Consider the following 5,882-nt stretch of genomic DNA (forward strand, 5'->3'; position numbering starts at 1 on the left):
GGTACTGATCAGTAGTACACTAACATAGAGATACTTTGATCAGTAGTACACTAACATAGAGGTACTGATCAGTAGTACAAACTAACAGTAGAGGAGGTACTGATCATAGTACATTAACATAGAAGGGAGGTACTGGTCAGTAGACTAACATAGAAGTGTACTGATCAGTAGCACACTAACATAGAAGAGGTACTGATCAATAGTACTATTTATAGTAGACATAGAAGAGGTACTGATCAGTAGTACATTAACATTATGAGGAGGTACTGATCAGTAGTACACTAACATAGAGGAGGCAAAATTTACAATCAGTAGCACATTAACATAGAGGAGGGTACTGATCAGTAGTAAATCTAAATAGAGGTACTGATCAGTAGTACACTAACATAGGGAGTGGGAACTGATCAGTAGTACACAACACAGAGGAATTTTGATCGGTAGTACACTAACATAGAGGTACTGATGCAGTAGTAAACTTTGACATAGAGAGGTACTGATCAGTGGTACATTAACATAGAGAGAGGTACTGATCAGTAGCGACATTAACATAGAGGTACTGATCAGTAATACACTAACATAGAGGAGGTACTGATCAGTAGTACATTAACATATAGGTACTGATCAGTATACACTAACATAGGGAGGGACTGATCAGTAGTACATTAACATAGAGGTACTGCTCAGTAGTAAACTAACATAGAGGGAGGTACTGATCAGTAGTACTCAAACACAGAGGTACACTGATCAGCAGTACACTAACATAGGAGGAGGTACTGATCAGTACTACACTAACATAGAGGTACTGATCAGATAGTACACTAACATAGAGTGGAGGTACTGATCAGTTAGTACACACAACATAGAGGAGGTACTGATCACGAGTACAATATATAGAGGAGGTACTGATCAGCAGTACATTAACATAGAAGAGGTACTGATCAGTAGTAAATTAAATGCAGAGGAGGAATGATCAGTGGTAGTACATTAACACAGGAAGAGGTACTGACTGGAGTACATTAAGATAGAAGAGGTACTGATCAGTAGTACACTAATATTGAGGAGGTGCAACTGATCAGTATGTACACTAACATAGAGGAGGTACAGCTCAGTAGTAAATCTAACATAGAGGAGGAGGGTACTGATGAGTAGTACTCTAACATAGAGGTACTGATCAGTAGTACACTAATATAGAGGAGGTAATGATCAGTAGTACACTAACATAGAGGTACTTTGATCGGTAGTACACTAACATAGAGGTAATGATCAGTAGTACACTAACATAGAGGTACTGATCAGTAGTACACTAACATATAGAGGTACTGATCGTAGTAGTACACTAACATAGAGGAGGTACTGATCAGTAGATACACTAACATAGAGGTAATTGGACATGGTAGTACACTAACATAGAGGTACTGATCAGTAGTAATTAACATAGAGGAGGTACTTGATCAGTAGTATATATAACATAGAAGAGGTACTGATCAGTAGTAACAACAACATAGAGGTAAATTGATCAGTAGTACTATTCAACATATAGGAGGTGCTGATCAGTAGTACACTATCATAGAGTAGGTACTGATCAGTAGTACATTAAAATAGAGGTACTGATCAGTAGTACACTGACATAGTGGTTTTGATCAGTAGTACACTGACATAGAGGTACTGATCAGTAGTCAAACGGAACATAGAGGAGGTACCGTCTAGTAGTACATTAACTATAGAGAGGAGGTACTGATCAGTAGGACATTAAAATAGAGGTACTGATCAGTAATACACTAACATAGGAGGAGGTACTGATCAGTAGTACATTAACATATAGGTACTTTGACAGTAATACACTAACATAGGAGGAGGTACTGATCAGTAGTACATTAACATAGAGGTACTGATCTGCAGTACACTAACATAGAGGAGGTACTGGATCAGTACTACACTAACAGCAGAGGTACTGATCAGTAGTACACTAACATAGGAGGAGGTACTGATCAAAGTAGACACTAACATAGAGGAGGTACTGATCAGTAGTACAATAACATAGGGAGGAGGTACTGATCAGCAGTACATTAACATAGAAGAGGTACTGATCGTAGTACACTAACATAGAGGAGGTACTGATCAGTAGTACATTAACATAGAAGAGGTACTGATCAGTAGTACATTAAGATAGAAGAGGAATTGGATCAGTAGTACACTAACATTGGAGGAGGTACTGATCAGTAAGTACACTAACATAGAGGAGGACATTTGGCTCAGTAGTACACTAACATAGAGGAGGTACGATCAGTAGTACTCCTAACATAGAGGTACTGATCAGCAGTAATTAATATAGAGGAGGTACGATCAGTAGTACATCAACATAGAGGTACTGATCAGTAGTACATTAACATAGAGGTACTGATCAGTAGTACACTAACATAGAGGTACTGATCAGTAGTACACTAACATAGAGGAGGTACTGATCAGTAGTACACTAACATAGAGGTACTGATCAGTAGTACACTAACATAGAGGTACTGATCAGTAGTACACTAACATAGAGGAGGTACTGATCAGTAGTATATTAACATAGAAGAGGTACTGATCAGTAGTACAATAACATAGAGGTACTGATCAGTAGTACACTAACATATAGGAGGTGCTGATCAGTAGTACACTAACATAGAGTAGGTACTGATCAGTAGTACATTAAAATAGAGGTACTGATCAGTAGTACACTGACATAGTGGTTTTGATCAGTAGTACACTAACATAGAGGTACTGATCAGTAGTACACTAACATAGAGGTGGTACTGATCAGTAGTACTCTAACATAGAGGTACTAATCAGTAGTACACTAACATAGAGGTACTGATCAGTAGTACACTAACATAGAGGAGTTACTGATCAGTAGTACACTAACATAGAGGTACTGATCAGTAGTAAACTGACATAGAGGAGGTACTGATCAGTAGTACATTAACATAGAAGTACTGATCAGTAGTACACTAACATAGAGGAGGTACTGATCAGTAGTACATTAACATAGAGGTACTGATCAGTAATACACTAACATAGAGGAGGTACTGATCAGTAGTACATTAACATATAGGTACTGATCAGTAATACACTAACACAGAGGAGGTACTGATCAGTAGTACATTAACATAGAGGTACTGCTCAGTAGTAAACTAACATAGAGGAGGCACGATCAGTAGTACTCTAACATAGAGGGTACTGATCAGCAGTACACTAACACCAGAGGAGGTACTGATCAGTACTACACTAACATAGAGGTACTGATCAGTAGTACACTAACATAGAGGAGGTACTGATCAGTAGTACACTAACATAGAGGAGGTACTGATCAGTAGTACAATGACATAGAGGAGGTACTGATCAGTAGTACATTAACATAGAAGAGGTACTGATCAGTAGTACACTAACATAGAGGAGGTACTGATCAGTAGTACATTAACATAGAAGAGGTACTGATCAGTAGTACATTAAGATAGAAGAGGTACTGATCAGTAGTACACTAACATTGAGGAGGTACTGATCAGTAGTACACTAACATAGAGGAAGGTACAGCTCAGTAGTACACTAACATAGAGGAGGTACTGACTAGTAGTACACTAACATAGAGGTACTGATCAGTAGTACACTAACATAGAGGACTGATCAGTAGTACACTAACATAGGAGGAGGTACTGATCAGTAGTAAATGACATAGGAGGAGGTACTGATCAGTAGTACATTAACATAGAAGAGGTACTGATCAGTAGTACATAACATAGAGGAGGTAACTTGATCAGTAGTACATTAACATAGAAGAGGTACTGATCAGTAGTACATTAAGATAGAAGAGGTACTGATCAGTAGTACACTAACATTGAGGAGGTACTGATCAGTAGTACACTAACATAGAGGAGGTACAGCTCAGTAGTACACTAACATAGAGGAGGTACTGATCAGTAGTACACTAACATAGAGGTACTGATCAGTAGTACACTAACATAGAGGTACTGATCAGTAGTACACTAACATAGAGGAGGTACTGATCAGTAGTACACTAACATAGAGGAGGTACTGATCAGTAGTACACTAACATAGAGGTACTGATCAGTAGTACACTAACATAGAGGTACTGATCAGTAGTACACTAACATAGAGGTACTGATCAGTAGTACACTAACATAGAGGTACTGATCAGTAGTACACTAACATAGAGGAGGTACTGATCAGTAGTACACTAACATAGAGGTACGACGGTAGTACACTAACATAGAGGTACTGATCAGTAGTACACTAACATAGAGGAGGTACTGATCAGTAGTACACTAACATAGAGGAGGTACTGATCAGTAGTACACTAACATAGAGGAGGTACTGATCAGTAGTATATTAACATAGAAGAGGTACTGATCAGTAGTACACTAACATAGAGGTACTGATCAGTAGTACACTAACATAGAGGAGGTGCTGATCAGTAGTACACTAACATCGAGTAGGTACTGATCAGTAGTACATTAAAATAGAGGTACTGATCAGTAGTACACTGACATAGTGGTTTTGATCAGTAGTACACTAACATAGAGGTACTGATCAGTAGTACACTAACATAGAGGTGGTACTGATCAGTAGTACTCTAACATAGAGGTACTAATCAGTAGTACACTAACATAGAGGTGTTGATCAGTAGTACATTAACATAGAGGAGGTACTGATTAGTAGTACACTAACAGAGGTACTGATCAGTAGTACACTAACATAGAGGAGGTACTGATCAGTAGTACACTAACAGAGGTACTGATCAGTAGTACACTAACATAGAGGAGGTACTGATCAGTAGTACACTAACATAGAGGTTTTGATCAGTAGTACACTAACATAGAGGTACTGATCAGTAGTACACTAACATAGAGGAGGTACTGATCAGTAGTACACTAACATAGAGGAGGTACTGATCAGTAGTACACTAACATAGGAGGAGGTACTGATCAGTAGTACACTTACATAGAGGTACTGATCAGTAGTAAATTAAATAGAAGTACTGATGGAGTTTTTAAGAAAATGATTGGAATAAAGACAACAAAACTACCCATTTGGCCTGCAGCTTTGAAATGTATTTAGTTTGGACTGCAGTTTTGTAATGATTCGGGATTAATAGGGTTTTTCCAATCATCACATGTGGATGTGGAATCAAGATAAGGATGATCTTAATCAGAGAATGTAAAAAAACTGAAGTGATCTGAGGTATAATTGTACTCATTTCAAATTATTGCCAAGACTGGATGGTATTTTTATTAAAGTTAAAGTTAATAATTTGAAGCCTTTCCATAATTAATCCATGGATTATATATGACAATAATGATAATGCTATAATTTATCTATTTTAATATAGCCGTGAGACATTTCAGGACTGTAATAAATTAGATGTTTTTAACCTCTGGGATTTAATCCTGGTTAAATAAAGACTAAATGAAAGGCAAACGCTGCTGTGGTGACAGATAGTAGTTCACATCCCAAATGGCTCCCTGTTCCCTATATTTAGGCCTCTTCATTTGACCAGGGATAGGGTGCCATTTGACCAGAGATAGGTGCCATTTGACCAGGGATAGGGTGCCATTTGACCAGGGGATAGGGTGCCATTTGACCAGAGATAGGGTGCCATTTGACCAGGGGATAGGTGCCATTTGACCAGGATAGGTGCCATTTGACCAGGATAGGTGCCATTTGACCAGGGATAAGGTGCCATTTGATCAGGGATAGGTGCCATTTGACCAGGGATAGGTGCCATTTGACCAGGGATAAGGTGCCATTTGACCAGAGATAGGTGATTGACCAGGGATAGGTGCCATTTGACCAGGATAGGGGTGCCATTTGACCAGGGATAGGTGCCA

The sequence above is a fragment of the Coregonus clupeaformis genome, chromosome 20 (genome assembly GCF_020615455.1).
Source record: "Coregonus clupeaformis isolate EN_2021a chromosome 20, ASM2061545v1, whole genome shotgun sequence".
Classification (NCBI taxonomy): domain Eukaryota; kingdom Metazoa; phylum Chordata; class Actinopteri; order Salmoniformes; family Salmonidae; genus Coregonus; species Coregonus clupeaformis.